Source organism: Delphinus delphis, chromosome 4 (assembly GCF_949987515.2).
Source record: "Delphinus delphis chromosome 4, mDelDel1.2, whole genome shotgun sequence".
NCBI classification, from domain to species: Eukaryota; Metazoa; Chordata; class Mammalia; order Artiodactyla; family Delphinidae; genus Delphinus; species Delphinus delphis.
Genome location: NC_082686.1, coordinates 18,415,461 through 18,440,612, shown reverse-complemented (window position 1 = coordinate 18,440,612; position 25,152 = coordinate 18,415,461). Strand labels below are relative to the sequence as shown.

General features: G+C 41.1%; 1 long non-coding RNA gene across 1 annotated transcript in view; it reads left to right on the top strand.

Annotated features, from left to right (window-relative positions):
• The first annotated feature begins 66 nt into the window (after positions 1-66).
• The window catches only part of LOC132424605 (uncharacterized), a 226,987-nt gene continuing 201,901 nt past the window's right edge, over positions 67-25,152 (top strand). Inside the window, exons 1-2 of the long non-coding RNA XR_009519225.1 lie at positions 67-275; positions 2,542-2,603. This is a non-coding gene — a long non-coding RNA (uncharacterized lncRNA). The remainder of the gene's footprint in view (positions 276-2,541; positions 2,604-25,152) is intronic.

Genomic DNA, 25,152 nt, shown 5'->3' with positions numbered 1-25,152 from the left:
TGACGGAGCAGCAGCGCGGCGGCGGGGCTCGGAGCCCGGCGAGTCAGCTGATCCGGCCCAGCCCGCTCGGCACCCGAGAGAGACCCCTAGCGGAGCCGCCGGGGAGCTGCGCCCGCTCGGCCGGGAGGGGCCTCCGCCCCCGGCGCCCACAGGTGCGGCGACCCCGGCTCCCCCGGTTCCCCGAGCGCCTCCCCGGCCGCCTGCCGCCTGAACCCCACGAGCAGTAGGAGGGAGAGTCTGGGGCCAGGAGAGGGACGGCGGAGGATCAGGGAAAGGTGAGTCCTAGGACGTCTGGGATGCAGAAAAGTCGAGAGCGCTCCGCGCCGTTACCCGTGAGCTTGACTCATCCGACCCCGCAGGCCTCTCGGGGGTATCGTATAAAGGGCTGCTGCTGGGGTGCGTTTATATCCGCATTTCGCTTTTTGTATCGGTTTGAAGAGGTGGGGGAGGCGTTTCTGGAAGAGAATGTGAACAAGACAAGCTTAAAGGAAATAGGATTTCTTTGCTTGTAAAGGGAGAAAAAGCCTCATTTTTTTCCCGTCAAAAGCAACCACAAGTAACCTGGAATTTCTATCTTTAGACCGAACCGAAGGAGAAAGGCGCCGGACCTGGAGAAGAAGCAGTGACCTATTTACTTCTCCTTGAAAGAAGGTTTTTTTAAAAAAAAAAAAAACAAAACTTTTTTTGGTTTATTTTTTGTTTGTTTTTGTTTTGAGAAGGGGACGGTCATCTGAGTTTTTGTTGTTGTTGTTGTTTTTAATCAGGCAGGGATGTAACATCATCTGAGATGTGGGTGAAGTGAAAGTTAGGAGGGGAAGGGTCTGGAAAGATGATTCCCTTTAGACCCCCATACCTCAGAACTTCTGACCTCAAACTCTGTCCTTGTTCTTCCTCGTGTCTGTCCTAAATTACAGAAATCAGCCTTCTGGGAAGCCACTTTCTCCTAGGTTAAACACAAGCCATCCAATGCCGGGTTAGTATCCAGTGAGTCTAGAATGGGCTAGAACTGCCCAGATACATCTGCTCTTGACCTGAAGGAGCATCAGCCACCAAGGCACAGTCCAGAGTGGGGCTGGTGGGAGGGAAGGAAGCCACGGACTTCAGATGTGGGATCTTGGCTCAGCCAGGAGGATGCTGGTTTCTTTTCCAAGAAATCAGTTTTTCTCTGCCAGCTCCCCTAGGTGTTGTCTTCTGTCTTTACTTACCGGGCATCCAAGCCTGACCCGTGGATTACTTTTTCCCCTTAATGACCTCTGAATGTCCTCAACAAATAATGACAAATATTTGTTACCGCGAGTCATTTGTTTACGTGCTTTATGTCATTCACTTCCCATGAATGTCAATGAGGCCCTTACTGTTATTATTTCCATTTATAAGTTAGGAAGCTGACACTAAGGATCTCCTTCCTAATCTGACAGCAAGTAAGTAACAAAAAGTTGGGACTGGAGGGGAGAAAAGCACCAGTGACAGCAAAACCCAGCTGCTTCTAAACACGTTTACCCACCACTACAATTCTGTCTGTCCCAGGTTTATAGGAACAATTGAAGGCATCTGAATGCAAATAGGAGTATGACTCAAAAATGTGGAGGGGACAGGATCAGCTCCAAAATTTGCAGGGTCCAGTGCAAAACGAGAAGGTGGGACATTTTGTTCCAAAATTAAGAATTTTAAGATGGCAACAGCAGAATGTTCAACCAAACACAGGGCCCTCCTGAGCACGGGACCCTGTGTGACCCAACAGATTGCATGCCCATGGAACCAGGCCTGGGAAGGAGGAAGCAATTTTTAAGAGTAAGGGACTTTCGCTGAGCACAAAATTCAAAAATATAGAGGTGAGGTTATAACTATGAAAATACGAGTCCTTAGATTTGGCATTTTCCCTTCCCACTGTTGAAACATGCCCCTCCTCACCCATCCCTGGAAAAGATGTTCCCTAGGGGAAGATGACTAGCTGCTGACTGTGTCAGAATGAATGGACGTTCTTTACTTTTTCTCCCATTTCATCACCACTCAGAGATCCTGATGGCTTTTACTTTTCAGCCACTGTCTCTGTTCTGCGCTTTATGCTCTTTCCTGCCCTGAGGTATCTTCAGGAACCTCTGAGCAGTAAATACAAGAACATCTCTAGTTAGAACTATAAGCGCTGGGACAGGCACTGACCACCCATCGGCTGGAATCTTCACCACATTCCCAGCCCGGTCTCAAATGCCTCAGCTTGGGAGACATTCACTAGCTCTTCCAACAATGCATCCTGTCTCTGGGCTGCTCTGGTCACTAGAAAGTTCTTACCCCACTTACAGCCCACTTCCCTTTCCTTTACCGTCCCACTCAGATGTCCTTGTTGCACCTCTGTGACCAAGCCAAGCCAGTCTTTTCCACACCACAGATCGTCACGTAAATAAAACCCGCAGTTTTCATGCTGCTTCTGCCTCAGCGTCCTGTCTCCACTTCCCTCAACAGGTGTGTAGATGGCACAATGGCACCTGTTTCTGGTTCCTTCTGCACTCCTCTAAATGTGTTCCGGTTTGTGTCTTTTCACAGTTCTCCAAGGGTGCTGTGGCCACTGCAGCGTGGAGGAGCCTGTTGCCCCCCGCAGCCTGTGGGTGAGTGTTGCATTGCATTGGGTGGACTCAGATTGGTCACATTTGCTCCCAAGTCTCCCGTCTGTTTTATGCAGAGTGCTGCTGAGTTGCATCTCTGTCATCTTGTGTTTAAGGTGTTATCTGTGCCCTGCAGATATCACCGAAAGCAATCTTTTTGTTATTAAGGTATAGTAGATGTGCAATATTATGTTTCAGATGTACAGTATAGTGATTCATAATTTGTAAAGGTGGTTATACTCCATTTATAGTTATTATAAAATATTGGCTATATTCCCTGTGTTGTACAATATATCCCTGTAGCTTATTTATTTTTATCTAGTAGTTTGTTCTTCTTAATCCCCTGCCCTATCTTGCCCCTCCCTCTTTCCGTCTCCCCACTGGTAACCACTAGTTTGTTCTCTTTATCCGTGAGTCTGTTTCTTTTTTGTTACATTCACTGGTTTGTTTTACTTTTTAGATTCCACATATGGGTGATATCATGCAGTATTTGTCTTTCTCTGTCTGACTTATTTCACTTAGCATAATACCCTTCAAGTCCATCCATGTTGTTGCAAATGGCAAAATTTCTTTCTTTTTTATGGCTGAGTAATATTCCATTGTGTGTATATACCACATCTTCTTTATCCATTCATCTGTTGATGGACACTTAGGTGGCTTCCATATCTTGGCAATTGTAAATAATGCTTCTATGAACGTTGGGGTGTGTGTATCTTTTTGAATTAGTGTTTTCAGTTTTTTTGGATATATACTCAGGTGTGGAATTGCTGGATCATATGGTAGTTCTATTTTTAGTTTTTTGTGAAACCTCCATAGTACTGTTCTCCACAGTGGCTGCACCAGTTTACTTCCCACCAACAGTGTACAAGGGTTCCATTTTCTCCACATCCTTGCCAACACTTGTTATTTGTATTCTTTTTGATGGCAATCATTCTGCCAGGTGTGAGGTAATATCTCATTGTGGTTTTAATTTGCATTTCTCTGTTAACCAACGATGTTGAACATCTTTTCTTGTGCCTTTTGGCCATCTGCATGTCTTCTTTGGAAATGTGTCTGTTCAGGTCTTCTGCCCATTTTTTAATCAGATCATTTGTTTTTTTGATGTTGAGTTGTATAAACTATTTATATATTTTGGATATTAACCCCTTATTGGTCATATCATTCACAAATACTTTCTCCCATTCTGTGGGTGTGTGTCTTTATGTTTTGTCAGTGGTTTCCTTTGCTGTGCAAAAGCCTTAAATTTAATTAGGTCCCATCATTTATTTTTGCTTTTATTTCCTTTGCTTTAGGAGACAGATCCGAAAAAAATATTGCTACAATTTATGTCAAAGAGTGTTCCGCCTATGTTTTCTACTAGGAGTTTTGCAGTTTCCACCAAAAGCAGTCTTAATCTGAGCCAGAAGGTGGGCCCTGTATTAGTCTGCTAGGGTTACCATAACAAAGTATCACAGTCTGGGTGGCTTAAACAACAGAAAATTATTTTCTTGCAGTTCTGGAAGCGAGAAGTCCATGATCAAAGTGTCCATAAGGTTGATTTCCTCTGGGGCCTCTCTCCTTTGCTTGTAAATGGTCACATTCTCCCTGTGTCTTCACATGGTCTTCTCTCTGTGTATATCTGTGTGTTAATTCCCTCTTCTAAGGATACCAGTCATATTGGATTAGGGCCCACCCTAAAGACCTCATTTTAACTTAATTACCTCTTTAGAGACCCTATCTCCAATTATAGTCATTTTCTGAGGTACTGGGGGTTAGGACTTCAATATATGAATTTGGGGCAGGGGGAGGGGCACACAATTCATTCTATAACAGGTGCTCATTTAGAGCAGCTAGGACTTGTTCTATAATCCTGTCACTAATCTTTGACATTTATTACCAATGATCAGTGGTTCTTCTGCCCTTTTCAATTGGAAGATCATTCAGCTCAACAGAAAAAAGTAGAAATTTAGGGGACTTCCCTTGTGGTCTAGTGGTTAAGACTGTGCTTCAAATTCAGGGGGCACGGGTTTGATCCCTGGTCAGGGAACTAAGATCCCGCATGCTACTGCAGCTCAACCAAAAAAAAAAAAAAAAAAAAAAAGGAAGAATTCTGCTTTTTCTCCCTCCCATGCTGCATCATGATCCCCAGCATCTACCTTAACCAAGATCATCTGGTTCTGAAAGTAAATAAAATGTTCTTTTACATTTTTCCTTAGATATTGTTATCAAAGCCTAAGTTTATAATGACAATTAAAATCTATATTAGTTTGCCAGAGCTGCCATAACAAAATACCACGGACTGGGTGGCTTAAGCAACATAAATTTCTTTTCTCACAGTTCCAGAAGGTAGAAGTCCATCGAGGTGCTTGCAGGGTTGGATTCTGAGGCCTCTCTCCGTGGCTTACTTATGGCTACTCTCTTGCTGTGTCCCCACTGGGTTTTTCCTCTGTGCCCACACATGCTTGGTGTCTCTTTCTATATGTCCTAATAACCTCTTCTTATAAGGACATTGGTCAGATTGGATTAGGGTTCCACTCCAATGACCTGATTTTAAGTTAAGTATCCCTTTAAAGCCCTGTATCCCTCATACAGTCACGTTCTGAGGTACTGGGAACTAGGATTCAACATATGAATTTGGGGGGAACACAATTCAGTCCGTGTCAGAACCCCTAACATTATCCTCACATTTAAGCTACTCTCCTATCTGTTCTTGAGAGTGGATTCCTGCCACCTTTTATTCACGTCCTTTCGAAACCAGCCTGCTTCCTAGGTAACCAGAGTGGTTTCTTTAGCTGCCTCCTGGTTGAATATTTGGATAACTTGGTCACTCCGGACTTCCAATAGTGTTATAAATCATGGTACCTTCTAGAGAGGTGCTGCCTTGCTGAGTATTAGCTGTGATGGCAGATACTGTGACATATTTGAGCGTTGCACATGCTTCACAACCTGTCTTCCCTTCTAGAAATTCATGCCGATTCCTCTCTGTGGACAGACCAGAAGTGGATCTTGAGTTGCATTCTCTCTCATCTCTTTTTACCTTCTCTGAGATGGAGGGAATTATATATTTCTTTATCTTGACTACAGCCTTCAATATCCACAGACGTCTAAACTGTACATGGCATTCAAGCTTTTCATGATAAAATTCTTTCTCACAATAATGGGTACAGTTTTTCACATAATAAGATTTTCTTTCTTTTTAATAAACAGACATAAAGAAAATTTTAAATGAATAATTAACCCTTAACATACCTGTATTTAACTGCACATAGCTAACATACCTTCACCTATACAGAAGATGCAACATTTTATTTGCCCTGTTTCTTAAGTTACTGCCTCATTCATGGGTCTTTACTTCACTAATGCAACTGTGAAGTGTTCATATATCTTCAAACAATACAACACCTTAAAAATTAGTCCTCTGCAATCACTACACAACACTACTTCAGAGACAGCCTTCAGATTCAAATAAGAGATAGTTTAGAAATAAGTGTATTTCAGTAGTAACTCTATGGAACAATAATATTAAATGTTTAGCCAGAGACCACTATTGGCAGCTGGTTTACATAACTTGTTTGAAGAATGATGGTAATTCCAAAGTTGCCGCAAGGACTCATTTAAAAGAATATTCCTATATTTTATGGAATAACAAGGAATAACAAGAGTGGAGAAAAAAGTAGACCATACATGCCAATCGCAGAGGTAAGAAGTGAGAAAATCAATCCAGTAGCAGGGAGATTTAATGGAGCCCATACAGGCATTACACCGGTTTGCTTCTTTAGAGAACTTTAGTAATAGAGCAGCAGTATGCGATGGTGTAAAGGACTCAGGCTTTGAGAAACCTTGACTACTACATCTCAGTTTTGGATATAGTTGTGGAACTTACCAGAGCCTTAGTTTCTAAAAATGCATCCCCTCACCAGGTTGTGTGACAAACTGAGAAGGTGACCAGCACAGTGCTTAGTTTATAATAGAAGTCAGTTCTCTTTTCTTTTTTTTTCTTTTTTTTTTTTTTTTTTTGCAGTATGCGGGCCTCTCACTGTTGCGGCCTCTCCCATTGCAGAGCACAGGCTCCGGACGCACAGGCTCAGCAGCCATGGCTTATGGGCCTAGCCGCTCCACGGCATGTGGGATCTTCCTGGACTGGGGCACGAACCCGCGTCCCCCGCATCGGCAGGCGGACTCTCAACCACTGCGCCACCAGGGAAGCCCAGTTCTCTTTTCTTGAGAGAGCAGTTCACCTGAGTGACCGGGACAGTCCTGACTTTGATGTTGCATTGATCTTGCCAGGGGCTGTCAGTGAGCGCAGTGACTGTCAACCCAGTGTTACTTAGGTGGATCCCCAAGTAATGTGTGGCTAATAAAAGTTCCATATTTGTGAGTGATTTACTTTTTTGACACAGAAAGGAGAGCAGACTCAAGGTTACTCTTTTATCAGGCTGCTCATTTGTATTCCAATAATGTAGGCTTAGGCAATATGCTCAGAATTAGGAAAAACCTTCACCACTCCCCAGGGCCTGTGCCAGGTACGTGAAAGACAGGCATCCTGTCTGCAGGTGGCACAGTGCTTGGAAAGGCTGCCTGCCAGAGGTGCTGAGAGGACTAAATGGGGCTGGCCACCTCCTGCAGGATGGAGGACCATATCATGTGATCAAGAAGAGTCACTGCCCAGAGCAGCCGCTGGAAGTCACAGCTCTCAGTAGGATTGCTGTGGCCTGTGTCATTCAACATTGGTGACAAACGTTGAGGCTGAGGGCTGTTATGCTCCAAGGCAACTAGACCTCTTTGTCTCCATACATCATGCCTAGGGATTGTCCTTCATGGTTTCCTTTTTAAAGAGAGAGAAGTTCTAGAGTCTTTGATGAGTTAAGGCTGTAGCCAGAGAAGTGTTACCTAAACCAAAAATGATTGGGAAGATTCCAGGCAGATAAAACTTGAGTATTCCTGAACACATTTCCTAAATAAACAATATCCTGAATGACAAAACAAACACGCAAACCGGGCTTCCCTGGTGGCTCAGTGGTTGAGAATCTGCCTGCTAATGCAGGGGACACGGGTTCGAGCCCTGGTCTGGGAGGATCCCACATGCCGTGGAGCAACTGGGCCCGTGAGCCACAACTACTGAGCCTGCGCGTCTGGAGCCTGTGCTCTGCAACAAGAGAGGCTGCAATAGTGAGAGGCCCGCGCACCGCGATGAAGAGTGGCCCCCGCTTGCCACAATTAGAGAAAGCCCTCGCACAGAAACGAAGATCCAACACAGCAAAAATAAATAAATTAATTAATAAATTGCAAAAAAGAAAACACACACACAAACCAACTACCAAATAAATAAAAGCTTCACAGTCATTTGTCCCTAAGTAAACACCCCAACTTTGCTATATCCAACTTTGCTATATCCCTCAATTAATATTTTCTGTCCTAGGTGTAATTTATTCCAGTTAAACTGGAATAAATATACTCCTAGGAATGAAAGTGTTTGGTATTGGTGGATCAATCAAAATTTTTTACACTTCCACTGTGGATGGAGTAAAAAACTGATACATTCACTCCCCTTAAAGAGCTTATGTTTATGTGAGAAAAATATCCGGGGGAATAAAAGCCATAGTGAATGGTGACTGTAATTAACAATACTGTACTGTGTATTTGAAAGTTGCTGCGAGAGTAGATCTTAAAAGTTCTCATCACAAGAAAAAAAAAATTGTAACTATGGTGGTGAGGGATATTAACTTATTGTGGCGATCATTTCACAATATATCCGTATATCAGATCATTCTTATACACTTAAAACTAATACAATATGTCAATTACCTCAATTAAAAAAAATTTTTTAAATAGTGAAAACCATACATCAGTAAGTACAACTTGAGTGTATATATATGAATTCATCAGAAGAAAAGTAGAATCATAGACCTGTAGTATTGGAAAGGGTTAATCTGGGACATCAGGAAGAGGTTTTATTTTTTTTGTAGGGGATTTGATATCACCATAAAAAGGGAAGAAAAAGGGGCAAGAAGGAAAATGTCTTAAGGAAGGGTTATGCGAATACATCAAGAGTGTTCCTGATGGGGCTGTTCAGTGGGAGTTAGCTGCAGGGAGGTGTTCGTGCTTGGGGAGCTGGGGAACTTCGGTCAGATGGACTGGACTTCGGTAGGCTGCTTGCTGCTCACTACAGGTTTCCTCATCAATCGGACATATCCTCACATTTCTAGAGAAAGGTCTGTCAGTGGCGAAGTGGTAGGGTAATTTGGAGGATGAAAACGTTGCAGTTGGGAAGAGTGAAAAGGGAATGCCAGATGTTCCAGGTGTGACCATAAAAAATGTGTGAGGACATCATGGTAGGACACTATGACTGATAAGGTGTCAGGATTACTGTGTGCCAAGCTGGGGACTTTACACGCAGGATCTCAAGGAATACTTGTCAGTTGTGTTGGGGTGACCCTCCATGTCACAAATGAGGAAGTGAGAGGGGTTCAATCAACCAAAAAGGGATGGAAGAGGGAGACACCTGCTCTGTCTTACCTGGACATCAATGATGATGTTTTTTTTTTTTAATGAGGGAAATCATAAACTAGATTCTTTGTGTGTTTGTTTGTATTTAGGGGTCAGAAGTACGTACAGTAAGAAGTACCTGAAGTGTGACAAATAAAAACAAGGGAAGGCGAGTGAGAGATGAACACTGGAGGTGTGACTGTGGCTGTTGTCTGTGACAATTGATGATTTATCCCCAGCCGATGAGCTGTTGATGATTCAGATGAAGTTAAAAAAAGAAGATATGTTTTTGTGTTTGCTTATAAGAACCAAATAGTCACTTGGAGGTTTACTGTTTGTGAGATGAACCCTAGATAGCCCTGTAAATGCAGTGTGAGAAAGAAGTGAGCTATATTTCTATCTCAAGATTATTTTCCACTACAGGAATGCATTGGAATAGTCCTTTCTGAAAAATGAAAAGTAGTATCACCTAGCACAGTTTCCAAACTGTACTGTGGAACCCTAGTACAGCAGCATGTTACTATTTGTTGCGTTCATACAGGAAAAGAGTCTGTAATCAAATAAGTTTGAGAAATAAGCAGTTAAATAAAATGAAGCAAATATCTTTTCTTTAGAATGCCTACAACTGTTTACAATGCTGCTTTGCATTTTGAATTTTAAAGAGGGTATCTCCTAATGCTGAATCCCGCCCCCCTCCCCTGCTTTTGTTTTGTTTGCTGCGTGGACTCCTGGTACCAGTGTTGCACAAAGCAAGCTTTAGGGAACTCTGCTTTGAAGGCATTCTAATAGACTCTCAGATTTTTTTTTTTATTTATACCCTTGCAGAAATGAAGGTTTATAGTGTACATTTTCACCAAAGCAGATGCGTTCTTTCCCCTGAAAGGTGTTTCCACGCATGACCTTGAAGATAAATTAATAAAGGAAAAAAAAAGTAGAAATATTAGGCTGACAGACGTTTTAAAGTAGGGCATAACAGATGCCATAAAAAGCATTCTGAAAGTTTAAAGTAGGAGTTAAAATGTGTGTTATATGGAAGATACCGGATTAGAGTCTTTGAATATTTATAATACAAATGTGCAAGTATATGACCAGCTTCTTCCCAGTTTGGGAGAGAAATGGGACAGAATCCAATTCACGTGTGAGACTGCTTCTCTGTAAATTTTCTTACGTGAAAAGGAGGAGGTATTGCTAAGTTTACAAAGGTAAGGCTCAGGATAAGACTTGAGTTGACTGCACTGCCTTTAATCTTTCGGGATAGGGGCCCTTAAGAAGTGTCTAGGACCTCTATGCAGATGGGTGAAGAGTTCCAGGAAGGAGAGTTGAAGGAGACAGCTACTGGATTAATTTTAAGAAGCTTTTGCTGAAATTTCTCATAAAGTATACATGGAAAGCAAAGGCATAAGGAGATACAGAACTCTCTGGGTCAAAAAAATAAATCTGAACTTCCATCGTTTTTCTCTGTTAGTCTTTACTGAAAAATTCATTTACCATTAATGGTGTCAAGGGGCCCTGTCAGCCCTCATTATTATACCAAAAAGAAGAATAAGGAAAAGGCTTAGGGAGCCCAGTCTGAAAAGGAATGTTGTCATTTCTGTTTTTTCAACTCTCAGTAAAAACAGGTTCTGTTATCTAAACCTCATGGGACCAAGGGTCCAAATAATCCACCTTGTTCTGGTGAGTTTGTGAAGCCTGGGAAGAGATACCGATGAAATAAAAAGGGAAACCAGGCAGATCTGCTTTCTTTCACAGAGGAAGAGTAAAATAAGATGGAAATAAACGGGGACAATGGTGAAAACACAGATCTTGGTCTCAGGTAATTCTAGAGTTGGAGCATCTACCCTGGATTAAATCTTGGAGAATATAAAATTTGGTACTCATTTGGGGCCTACATAAGAAAACAGGTCACAGATTTGCTTAAAGTCCATTGTACCATTTCAATCCCAACTACTTGGAAGCTACTGGGAATTTTTTTAAAAAATCAGATTTGGTCAACAATGCTGGGTACTTTTCCACCGAAATCTCTAAAGAGCCCCCAAAGCCACATGCAGGGCGTGCCTAGCAGAAGGTAGACCAAGATGTTAGATACGGAGCTGGAATAACTCAAGTCTTTACTGCTGCCTTATTAGTCTCAGTTCAACACCTGGGAAACATCCACAAGAGATGTTTTTCAGTCAAGATGAAGCAGCTCAGGCAAGCACAGCAATGCGCATTCACTCACAGGCTTACTTCTGTTTGGAATTAGTCTTCAGTGATAATCGTTCCATGTATGATTGAGTCTCCAGGAACCACAGCACAGCACACCCCAGTGTTTTATTAGTCCCTTGGGAGTGAGAAGCAGTTTTCTGTATAAGTAGCAGTTTCATCCCGATTTTTCAAGCTTGGAGCACCCTCACCTTTCACACCCTTGAAGAGATGTTGGATGACTGGCCCAGAGGAACTTGTTCTCTCATTTCTGAATTCCTCTGGTAAGAAAGAATTTGATTTAACATGATTTTCCTTCAATCCAAACGTGCCAGCGTGCCTCGTCCCCCTCCCATGATACCCTGTGACCGTCTTTCATCGCAACTCTCTTCCAGTTTCTAAGATCTGAAAAAGAACCTAGAATTACAGTGTTTAGAACAGAAGGGACATAGTACTCATCTAGGCCAAACTTTTATTTATTTATTCATTCATTTTTATATGCAAATTATTTTTTACATTTTTATTTTAAATATTGGACTATAGTCTGTTTACACAGTTGTGTTAGTTTCAGGTGTACAGCAAAGTGATTCAGTTATACATATACATATATCTATTCTTTTTTTTTTTTTTTTTTTTTGCGGTACGCGGGCCTCTCACTGTTGCGACCTCTCCTGTTGCAGAGCACAGGCTCTGGACGCGCAGGCTCAGCGGCCATGGCTCACGGGCCCAGCACCTCCGCGGCATGTGGGATCTTACCAGACCAGGGCACGAACCCATGTCCCCTGCATCGGCAGGTGGACTCTCAACCACTGCGCCACCAGGGAAGCCCCATATATCTATTCTTTTTCAAATTCTTTTCCTTTAGGTTATTACAGGATACTGAGCAGAGTTCCCTGTGCTATACATCAGGTCCTTGTTAGTTATCGATTTTAAATACAGTAGTGTGTATATGTCGGTCCCAAACTCCTAATTTGTACCTCCCCCCCACCTTTCCCCTTTGGTAACCATAAGTTTGTTTTCTATGTCTGTGGGTGTATTTCTGTTTTGTAAATAAGTTCATAGGTATCATTTTTTTTAGATTCCCCATATAAGAGGTATCATATGGTATTTGTCTTTCTCTGTCTGACTTACTTCACTTAGTATGATAATCTCCAGGTCGATCCATGTTGCTGCACATGGCATTATTTCATTCTTTTTTTTTTTTTTTTTTTTTTTGCGGTACGCGGGCCTCTCACTGTTGTGGCCTCTCCTGTTGCGGAGCACAGGCTCCGGACGGACGCGCAGGCTCAGCGGCCGTGGCTCACGGGCCCAGCACTCCGCGGCATGTGGGATCCTCCCAGACTGGGGCACAAACCCATGTCCCCTGCAGCGGCAGGCGGAATCTCAATCACTGCGCCACCAGGGAAGCCCTATTTCATTCTTTTTAATGGCTGAGTAATATTCCATTGTGTATATGTACCCAAGACTTCAATTTAGTGAGGACTTACTGGTGACCCAGAGAAGTGAAGTATCTTGCCTACAGTCGTGTGACAATTTATTGGCAAAGCTTGGCCCTCGTCTCCCTGATTTCCCATTCTCATTTTATCTTGTGATACTTCCCAGACCTGGCAATCTCACCAGACCTGAGTCATGAAAGCAGTCGGGCACTGAGACCAGCCATACTTTGTGAAGTGGTGCTGTTTTTCCTCATCTAAAGTTGATTTATCTTTCTAGAATCTTGGAGTTGGAACCCAAGTTAAAAATCACCTGTTTATTCCACTTGTGAACGCAGGTATCTTGCCTGCAATATTCTTGAGGTAATTAACTTGGTTTCTGGTAATTACTTGGTTAAGTAAAATAAGGTTTCTGCTTCCTTATTTTCTATGATTGGGAGCCATCTTCTGGAAGCATAAACGTTTCACTGGAATTTTTTTTGTTGTTATATTGAGCTAAAATTTACCTTCTCTTCAGTTCTAACCGTTGGTCCCAACTTGGCCAAGTGGAGGAATGCTAAATGCAAAGAGTGAGTTCAGGGTCATCCACAGGACACTCCTCCAGAAGTTTTAGGTCATTTATTCCCAGTGTTCCCTTAGGCCTCTCTTCTCTTTTCTAATCAAAACATTTGATTTTCTGAACAGTGGCTTATAGGATATCATTGCCAGATCCCTTATGATGCTGAACTTTAGAGGTATTCCTTTCTGCAAATGAATATATTTTATTTATTGATTCATTCAGCAAATACTTAATGAGCACCTATTAAGTGGAGGGAGATCAAAGAAAAACAAGCAGGTAAATAAGAAAATATATAGTGTGGTAAATAATGATACAGGCTATGGAGACAAATTAAAAAGAATCAAGGGGAGATGGAGAATCTGTGTGTAGTTAGGAGGTCTGAGGCTTGGTATAGGAATAACCTCACTGATAAGGTGACATTCATGTGCACATGAAAAGGAGTTGAGAGAAGAGGAGGGCTTGCAACTGTTTTGGGGCAAGAGGATTCAAACATGAAGAATAGCTCCTGAAGCAGGAATAAGCCTGACTGTTGGAAAAGCAGCAGGATGACTCCTGAGGCCCTAATGTAGAGAATGAGGGAGGATAGTGGTAGGAGGTGAGGTCACAGAGGTTGTTACAGGCTGAATTGTGTCCCTACTCCCTAAAAATTCATATTATGAAGTCCTAAGCCCCAGTACCTCTGAATATGACTGTATATGGAGATAGGGTCTTTAAAGAGGTAATTAAGTTAAAATGAAGTTTTTAGGGTGGGTCCTAGTCCTATATGACTGATATCTTTATATAAAGAGGAGGTTAGGACACGGACGCACACAGATGGAAAACCATGTGAGGACATGAGGAGAAGGTGGCCATCTAGAAACCAAGGAGACAGGCCTCAGAAGAAACCAACCCTGGGGACCCTTTGATCTTGGACTTCTAGCCTCCAGAACTGTGAGAAAATAAATTTCTGTTGTTTAAGCCACCCAGTCTGTGGTGCTTTGTTATGGCAGCCCTAGCATAGTAATACAGAGGTGAAAAGGGCCAGATAATGTAGGACCTTGAAAGCCACTGTAAGTACTTTGAGTGCAACAGGAGCCAATTTGAGGCTTTGCAGAGAGTAAGGGCGTGATTTGTCTCCTGTTTTAAAGGGATCACTCTGGCTTCTGTATTGAAAGTTGTCTATAGTGAGGCAAGGGCAGAGGAAGGAAAGTCAGGTAGGAAGTTATTGCAAAAATTTATATGAGGGTGGGAGATGGTAATATGAGAGAAGTTTTGGAATATATTTTGAAGTTTGAGCCAAGCTGATTTTCTCATGGATTGCATTTGTGATGTGAAAGAGAAAAGACTCCAGGATGACCCAAAGCTTTTGTCCAAAGCAATGGGAAGAATGGGGTTAACGTGCACAGAGATAGGAAAGACTGTAGGAGTAGCAAGTTTTAGAGGGAGGACAGGTGTTAATGGGGAAGTCCAGGAGTTTAATTTTGGACACATTAAATATAAGGTATTTAGAGTAAATACGGCACCAAGTGTTGGTGGAATAGGGCTGACAACTAGAATTATGAACAGAAAAAGGGGTCTTTTGCAAGAGAGACTGACCTGGGAGTATGCTATTGCTTGCTCAGCTAGAGCAAGAATTTAAAAGCTCCCTCTTCAGGCAGACGACCTGAGTGGTCTCAGACTCAGGAGAACTCTGTCATCGTGCAGGCCATTAGGGCAGGATTCTAAACAGGAGTCTCACATCACTGTTCGACACTGGAACACCAGATTGTGTTGTCTTTATCAGACAGTCCATTCTCTCCTTCTTTATTCCCTCTCTTATACTGGTTTTATGTATTTCTCTCCACCACACTAGACTTCGAGGACACAAATTGGTGAATAGAGCTCAGATCTTGTAAATCACACATGTACCTTACACCTGGCTCTGTCAGTTCCCACATAGTGACACCATGGCAATTAGCTAAGCTCTGTCCCATATCTTCCTCTGTAAAATGAGATAATACAACCTACTTCCTGGGGTTATGGTGAGGCTTAGAGATGACATATGCTAAGCGCTTGGCACATAATGGGCATGCAATAAATGCCGGTTTGGTACTCAAACTATGGATGTGGCTTGGACAGGGACTTTTATATGGTTCGGCTGCTTATACACAACAGCAAAAAAGAAGAGTTCACCGTGCAGTAGCGGACTAAAACAGGCTAAGTGTTAATGAGCTCTGACTGGGGCCTTGGAAATTGGCTGGGTAGAAATGAAGTCCTTAATATGGAACATCTTCAGCAAATGCCTGAAATGAAATGGATCTCGTTAACATACTGGGAGGATTCTTATGGGCAGCATTTAGTCTGAGATGTTTGCAGCATTCTCTCTCTGTCTCTCTCCCCCCTGCCTTCATTTTTATTTTTTTATTATTATTTTTTTCTTGTGGTACGCAGGCCTCTCACTGCTGTGGCCTCTCCCATTGTGGAGCACAGGCTCTGGGCGCGCAGGCTCAGCAGCCCTGGCTCACGGGCTCAGCTGCTTCACGGCATTTGGGATCTTCCCGGACCAGGGCACGAACCCGTGTCCCCTGCATCGGCAGGCGGACTCTCAACCACTGTGCCAACAGGGAAGCCCCCCCCCCACCGCCGCCACCGCCTTCATTTTTAAACAGCTTTACTGAGGTATAATTTACATATCATACAATTCACCCCAAAATATAAGTGAAGTGTACAATTCAGTGGATATTAGAATATTTACAGATATGTGTAGCTATCATCACAGTCAATTCATCACCTCTAAAAGAAACTCCATAGCCTTTAGCTGTCACATCCCCTACACTTCCTCCCCGTGCCCTAAACAGCCACTAATCTACTTTCTGTCTCTATAGTTTTCCCTGTTCTGGACATTTCATATGACTGGAATCATATAATATGTGGTCTTATGTAGCTAGCTTCTTTCATTTATAATAATGTTTTCAGGGTTTATCTATGTGGTAGCATGTATCGGTACTGTATGGCCAAACAATATTCCATTGTATATATACATACTACATTTTATCGATGTCTCGGTTGGTGGACATTTGGGTTGTCTCCTGTCTTTTGGCCATTATGAATACCGCTGCTATGAGCATTAATGTATATTTTTTGTATGTGTGCAGACACAAGTTTTTATTTCTCTTAAGTATATACTTAGGAGTAGAATTGCTGGATTTCAGCCTTCTCTTTATACTCATCACTGGGAAGGTTAAGAGTTAGTGATTCTACCATCATCTCCCTGAAACACTTTCCTGTGACAGTCCTAAATTTTCTGCATTTTATTCACTTAGTTAATAATTACTGAGAAATTACTGCAAATCAGGTAACATTTTAGGCACCAGGCAACTTTGGTGAGCTCTTTGGGTTCTAGACTCTTCAAGATCTAGATGGAACCTGACAGTAGGGTAATTAATTTTTTTTTTTTAATCTATTTATCTGCGGCTGTGTTGGGTTTTCGTTGCTGCGTGCGGGCTTTTCTCTATTTGCGGTGAGCAGGGGCTATTCTTCGTTGCCGTGTGCGGGCTTCTCATTGCGGTGGCTTCTCTTGTTGCAGAGTATGGGCTGTAGACACCTGGGCTGCAAGAGTTGTGGCTCGAGGGCTCAGTAGTTGTGGCTCGTGGACTCTAGAGCGCAGGCTCAGTAGTTGTGGCGCACGGGCTTAGTTGCTCCGCGGCATGTGGGATCTTCCTGTACTAGGGCTCGAACCCGTGTCCCCTGCCTTGGCAGGCAGATTCCCAACCACTGCGCCACCAGGGAAGCCCAGGGTAATTACTTTTATCTGTAGAAAATGTAATTGAAGACTACCTTATGCAGGAAAGCAAAAATAGCACTTAACCTGCATCTTTCTTGATTACCTAAATAAACATCATCATTTTTCTTCTTTTTTTTGTGGTACGCGGGCCTCTCACCGTTGTGGCCTCTCCCGTTGCGGAGCACAGGCTCCGGACGCGCAGGCTCAGCGGCCATGGCTCACGGGCCCAGCCGCTCCGCGGCATGTGGGATCTTCCCGGACCGGGGCATGAACCCGTGTCCCCTGCATCGGCAGGCGGGCTCTCAACCACTGCACCCCCCAGGGAAGCCCAATATCATCATTTCTTAGCTCCTCTTATAAAAACTGTCCATAACCTCTTATAGAAGCGTGTTGTTCACACTGCTTATTTATACATTGATATTTGTGTTCATTAATCTCCTCATCCATTCATTCCATACAAATTTAGTAAGCACCTACACTCAATCATTATACTATACTTAGTTGATACAAAGATAAGACACGCACTGCTCTTTGGAGAGAAATATACAAAAATAGGTTGTTATAATACACTGTGGTATTGATGAGATGTTCCTAACCCATTTTGGGGTCCCTGGGGAAGGCTTCCTGAAAGGTGAAAATGTACAGCATGGATATAGAGACAGGCCAGGGTAAGGTGGGGAACTTTCTAGGAAGAGGGAACAGTGAAAGGAGATACAGAAATAAGAAATATCATGGTACAAGTAGTTTAGAATTGCTGGATCATAAAGTGCATCTGAGATAAAGAATCTTCACAGGGAAAATATAATTACTTAATATGTAGCCTGCCAGTGGGAATGAATGATTATGCAATAATTTACAACTGCCCGATAAATAGCTGTGTGACATAAGATCAGCCATTAACATCTCTGTGCCTCATTTGTTATGAAATGTTGAGTGGGAAACAGATTTCATGAATATCTCCTTTCTAAAGTGACACATAAATTGCTAAAAAGAAAGTCTTAAAGAACATTCTAATGTTGTCCCAAATACAGCCAAGTCCTGGAAAGATAGACCTATACGAGATAAAGGAGGTATGTCATAGATAAGATTCCAGATTAAACAGATTGAAGAACTCTGCAAAAAGGAAACAGATGAATTTCAGACCTGGCTTGGTGCCCCGGTTGTGCTGACTGCCTACAGAAGAAAATCCCCAAGCCCCAAATTCAAGTCTGCACTTATCCTTCCCAAACTCCACCCTCCATGATTCATGAAAAGGGCACACCTATTATCTGACCTCAAATCCTCTCCTAATACTTGTTTTGGAATTTTTGATGTGCCTCTGCAGATTGTGGATTGTGAGCCTATGTAGCTATCCCATCGTATTCACAGTACTCATTTCTTCACAAAGTGGTTGCTGTGTTCTCCTGTGAAATTTGGCTATTCCTAGGTCTTCAAGATGATATATGGGGCTCTATCAGGGCCTGCATCACATTTTATTCTTATATGTATTGCTAGCAGTGGTCACTGGTTCCCCTTTTCCTTTTAGAAAGCTATACATTGTTATCTTTGACCTTCATTTGCTGCTTCTAGCTCAAGGCAGCCATACAACAAGCAAACAGAAGAGAAAGAGCCTGACACTCCAAGTGCCACAGCAACACTTTAAGTTGGGTTTGTGCCAGCCTCCAGAGCCTTTGCCCTCATACTTTACTCCATATTGGTAAAGCAGCAAGGGAGACCAGGGGGTAACCTTGGTGCCCATATGTAACTGTCCCCAAACACAGGCTGTAAATGCACAGAAGCACAAGAAGGAAGGAGAAGGGCTGTTGCCAATTCTTCCATCCAGTTGGTCCACCTGAGAGGTAGTCTAGTCTTGCTTCTTTAATAGTCAATCCTGTGAAAGAGGAACAAGCAATCTATGACATGGAAAATGAACAGGGAAGAAGGCATGATGAAACCTGCAAGACATTATATGTAAGGGGCATAGAAAGAAGAAATGGAGACACACTGTGCTATTAGAGAACAGGTGTCAATTAAGTAACTAAAGTCTATGGTTCCCAAGTTGCTCTAAGATCATATATTGCTCCTTGGGAAGGGCCATTGCTAAAGTGGGTCCATTGCCATTAATGAAGGGAGACCTTACCCTGGTGAAAGGAAAACTCCCACCTGTGCTGGTAAATCTGCTGTTGACTTACGTGGCACAGAAGCTTCTGGAATTACTACCATTTGTGACATAAAAATTTGAGTCATTTAAATTTTTTTCTTTTATGAAATAAAAATTTGCATAATCTAATGAAATTTGCACAGTAGCTATTATTCATGGAATGCAATTTCCAGCACTGAATTCCTAGGATAGGCTGCATTTGGAATTTAAAGTTTTATTACAAGCACCATTTAAGCTTTCTGTTTTCATCCGCTTTGTAATTTTTTAGTTGTCCAGTGGTGGGCTACCAAATCACTGCAATTTTATTCAGTAAAATGTCTACATATTGAAAACATAGTTCATGTATGTATTACTAAGACAATAAAACAACCACCAAGCCATAGGAAGTTCTTTTTTTTTGGGTCAAATTAAATATCAGGAAAAAACCCTCTGGGAGGTTTGCATGCCACACCCAGCTACTATGTGTGTTAGCTGCTAAAAGCCACAGCTGCTCCATTTGATAAAGAATTGACCTCCATAGATGGGACCCACCTTCCTGGACGTTGCCTGGAGGGAAACAGCCTTCACCCCCAACCAGGAGCAGCACACACCCACTTGACCGATAAGGAAATATGAACGTCCAGCTCCTTTGCCTCAAGGTGGGACAATGTTTGTGGTGTCACTTTTGTTCCAAAACTATGGGATCAGGCTGAGACTAGACTTCAGCTGAAACCACATCTTTGCTTTGCTTTCCCCCTGTGTCCTATCCTGCTTCCTTCACTTCCTTACAAGTTTCTTCTGAAACACTCCCTCAAAGAATCAGTAACATAAGGATCCTTATCTCAGGCTCAGCTTCTTGGAAACTCAAATGAAGACTATGTGAAAACGCTCACTAGTCCCAAAGTAAGATAACTATTGAAAAATGTTAAAATAAAGTGATACAAACCATTTTCAGAAAAAGGACAATTACAAAGTAATAAAGGATATCCATTTAAATATATAAAAATATGCATTGATGTTTGGAAATTTTGACATGCAATGACAGAGTAATGTGAAAATTGTATGCAATTATTGACATTCAATTAATAGAAGCATAGAAAGTCAAAGGTTAGCCATAGATGACTCCTGTCGAGAACAAATGTGTATGTCCATGAACCTGTATTTAATGGCCATAACCTTGTCAGCTACATCCGGTTTGACATGTACAGAAAGATATGTGATAATGGGATTGATTAATTCATTAGTATTATGAATCACTCAAAAACAGAATCTTTTAACACATTTTATTAAAGATTGACTAAAAACTGTTGGTTTGGAGAGGAGGAAGATTACAAGTGTTTTAAATTGGTTTCCCAAAGGGCAAGGAAATTGAAGCAATCCTTTTGACCCTAAATGATCAGGGATGGAATACACATCTCCCCTATGGTGTTGTGCTTGGGTGGCCAGTATGGCCAGAGGAGTTTATGTAAGTCCAGAAAAGCATGATACTGGGAAATGAGCAGAAAGGGAAATGCTGAATGCTGAGCCAGGCACTGGACAAGAAGGTCTGTTCTTATTTTTCAAAAGAAAAAGATGATAGATTTGAGATTGAGGATCATTCATTGATTGATTGAACCAGTATTTAGAGAGCACCTCTTCTATGCTGGGGTTCTGTGCTCGTTGCTGTGGTTCTGTGCTCGTTCCTGTGGTTACAGACATGAAAAGGCAGAAATGACCTCCCAAGCCAAGTTTGCTGTATTGTACTCATTCCTGGTCTGACTTCCATGCTTTTTGCAAATGATTTCTGGAGTTTATAACCTCGTTCTACATTTGTGTGGTTTCCTAGGGCTTTCAAATATTTAACCATGTCTAAGCTTTTCCCAATTGCCTTAAACTCTTCAGTTAATTCACATTCCAAAATTCTCATAGGGAAAAATGGATCTCTCTCCCTGTGCCCCTAAAAAGCCCCAACCCTACAATTATGATAATTTAATGGTGAATAGTGCTCATTAAATATTCTGTGTCTTAACTGTATTTCCCAGAGAAAATGAAAATGCGACTTATATCTCTGGGAGTCTTATGCTGAGTATTGGCATCCAAGTTGTAAAATTCTTCAAGATTTTTGGACCCAAGAATCCCTACTTGTGAGAGATCGGGCCATCTTGTGTCATGCATTAGAATTTAGTGTGTTAATTTATTTATCCTATTCTATCCCTAATCCATCAGTATTTCAGTAATCACAGCAACTAGTATTTGTAGATATCTTTTCATTATATCTGGTTTGTCACAACTTTGAGGATTTTATTTAAGTAAATTAAATGTCTTAACAGTTAGTATGCAGTTAGGATTCTGAATATGTAGCTAGAATGTAACCTTCTAAAGAACAGGAGTTTGTTCTATTTTGCTAAATAACTTGTTATAGTTTGATGAATATTTTGACTAACTCTGGAGATGGATTGATGGGGCTAAATTTCCCAAGTACTTTAAAGAAAATTATTTATGATGGCTCTTTCATCTGTTAATGGAAGAGTGTTATCTTTCTCTTAATGATTATAAGGATTTTGTATCTTATTTTTAGAATAGAAATATGTAAATAAAACTTGGACTTTGGGAACCAAGTACTTTGAATTTCCATAAATGACTTTCTTTTCATAAAACCATACTGCATGAGAACTCGCACACTATTGTGCCTTAATTTAGTGTGTAAACAGATTCTTAATATAAGTTACCTTTATTGATGGAATCTTACTAGTGTGTTTGTGCCTGTGTCAACTTAATTCTCATAGAGCCTCTTGGGATTTATGGGTTGTTGGATTTTTAAAAATCCATTGGAAGCAAGTGGATTCTCAATATAAGAGTAGTACCTAGTTAAAAGAAAAGCAATATTTTATCTGATGTTACAAAGAGCTCTTCATTTTTAACATTCAATCTCTGAGAAAGTTAACTTATGAGGAATAAATTACATTACTTAGCAACCTTCTATTCATTTCACCACAATGTTAAAAGCTTATATTATGTAAATAATTCACATAATGAAACAATGGACATAAATTATATACATAAAGAAAGATTAAAAATTCAAATAGTTATAACCTGATTCGAAGGTCATTTTTCTAAATCAGTACGTAGATTGTTAATTTCTGAGAAAATGAATTTCTAAGTAAATTTCTAAGAAAATGAATTTCTAAGTAAATTGTTAATTTATAAAAAAAACTTTATAAGGTTTTATTTAGGGGTATCTTGAAGTAGCAAAGGTATGTTTTAGAGAAATTCTATATTTTATAGATTTCATTCACTGCTTCTACAATACATATATTTCTACTATGTTTACTGATTGATTGGTATCCTATAAATAGCTTAAATTTTTAACATGCCTCATATTACTGGGGTTGGTCCTCAGGTGTGTATATCAGAAAGCAAACACAGAGAGATGGCTGAAATTGGGCAGGCTTTTATCACTCCTAATAAGAATACATTTTCTGGGACTTCCCTGGTGGTCCAGCGGATAAGACTCCACGCTCCCAATGCAGGGGACACGGGTTTGATCCCTGGTCAGGGAACTAAGATCCCACATCCCACATGCCACACGGCGCGGGCAAAAAAAAAAAAAAAAAAAAAAAAAAAGAATACATTTTCTTAGCAGGTGCAAAATTCAAACTATAAATTGAGACAACACCGAAATAACAAGTTTGCATATTGTGGATAATTTCTGCAATATTGTAAAAAGTTTCTACAAATTTAAGACAAGATACTGATAATTTGTTAACATGTCTGAGGCCCTATGATAAACAAAAATCCACGAAAAACCACAACAAAAAACTGTGAGAAAATTTTTAAAAATTTAAGTGGTTGTTTGCAATTTAATTAAGACAATATCTTGAATGAAAATGAAGAAGACAAGTTGAAAGGAACATTAGAAATTGTTTTGCTTGATATTCTAATTTTATAGGAGTGGAAACTGAGACATGCTGAGCTTAAGTGATTTATCCAAAGTCATGGTTAGATTGTTCCAGAGTCTGCTCCCAACTCTCTTCCAGTTCACTTTCATGCCTGCCACTGCTTCCTATGACAGAAGAACATGTGCCGGATAATCGTAATTGCTTAAGCAAAACCAGTTGGAAAAATAGTGAACTGTAATCACACATGGGCCGAAACAACAGTATTTAGGAGAGGAAACACCATTCTGGAACATCCATCTCAGACTTGGCAAGCTGGAATGACAATCTGCAACTTTATTTTCACCACTTATCAATCACTGGTATAATGAGGCAAATGCTACCAGAGAAATTTAATTACCGAATCAAATTATTTAAAAATATATATACGTTTAAATCTTGTACAAAGGAAAGAGGTTGTATTTTCTTCAACCATAAAATTCTCTCCTCTTCCTTTTGATTTGATGTAAGTCAGTCAAATCTGTATGGAAATAATCCAGAGGGGGCAAAACAAGTCTAACATCTCATTTTGCAATACTATGAATCTAAATAGACCTATATTCTACTGAATGATTTTCCTCAACTTCTCCTTAGCAGTGGGTAGAGGGACAGATAATAGCTGGGTCTAATTAAATTTGTTCATTGAGTGCTTTCTAATTTTTTCCATTTCAGTATTTGTATCTTCCTTCTCTGACAGTGAACGGCTCCAATTACACTGAATATGTATACTTATTTGATCACTACATAACCAGGCTTCTATTGACCCTGCTATTCCCTGCTCTGCATGGAAGCTCTCCTCTCTCTCCTTGGCCTCTGACACCCCATGCCAGATCACCCTTCCATGAAGATGCTTCTTCACTCTTCTAGGCTATGACACTCTACTCTGGGTAGTGTTTCTACACAAATGTCCTTCTCACTCACTTCAGTTTCTGGCATCCTGAGCTGGGCCATTCAGCTCTCCACACCCCAATCCCTGCTGGCCTGTTTGCCTACTTTGCTGAACCCTATGCCCTACTTACTGGATTTATGATTAAATTGTTCAAGAAGGAAAGGAAGAGAAAGGGAAAACAACTCATTAGATTTTAAAATTAAATGTTAAACTTCTAAAATATTTAAGTGACTCAGTATATTATTAAAGGAGAAGGATGGAGTATATTTCTGGAAAGTTTGGTGAGTTTTTTTGGTATTAGTTTATAAAAAGAGTGCTGGACAAAGATTAAGAAGACTAAGCTTTGCTCACAAAGTTAATTGCAGCACCTTGGAGAAGAAAGCCTTGATTGATAGCTTAAAGTTGATGGAGGTGAGTGACCAATACAATTTCTGCCACAGACAAAGCTTTAGGACCTAGTTCCCTTCCTTAAGTCAAGATTCACTTAATCATACTTTTTTACCCTTTGCAATGGTTACTTTTTCATTTCTTTGTTGCTGAGAAATGGTTCTGGATTTTGTGATTGCAAAGGACCTACTTTTCTGTACCATCAATGTTAATGCTCTTAAATAATATTTTTTTGGACGTGTTAAGTCATTTAAGTCTTTATTTTTAAATTTTCTAGGTCACAGAGTACCAAACACATTTTATGTGAGGGATGGGGACCCAATTCCTCAAAATATAACTGCTAGTAAGACAAGAACATAACAAAGTTAGCGTCGTCACACAGAAGCAGGTCATGGGGTGTCCAGGTGGAACCACAGGGGTCATTTGTCCAGGGTCCCAGTGTTAACACCCTACCATTTCATGTCCTTGATCAGTGGTCACTTCTTTCCTGAGTATCAGCCTATCTCTAAGATTTGTTCTAGTTAATCAGAACAGAATGCCTTTAATGTGATAAACCCTAACGGCCCCTACAGAATTGTTTCTGTCCATCATGTCAAGTTCTCCTTTGGAGAGAGTTTTGACTTTATGGATCATTGATTTGATAAACCAGAATGAGCCCTTTACAACTCTTGTGTTTTGTCAGGTGGCTGGATTTATCAGGGTTGCATGCTCAATGAAACTATCTTTCCTGGAGTCTGAACACGTAGGAGGTGACCAGTGTCTCTTCTTGATGACCTGATGTAGTTACTTGTTTCTGTCCTTCATTCTGTGAAGGAGAGACTTCACTTTTTGTCTTACTTTTGGAATACCATTGCTGAGAAATG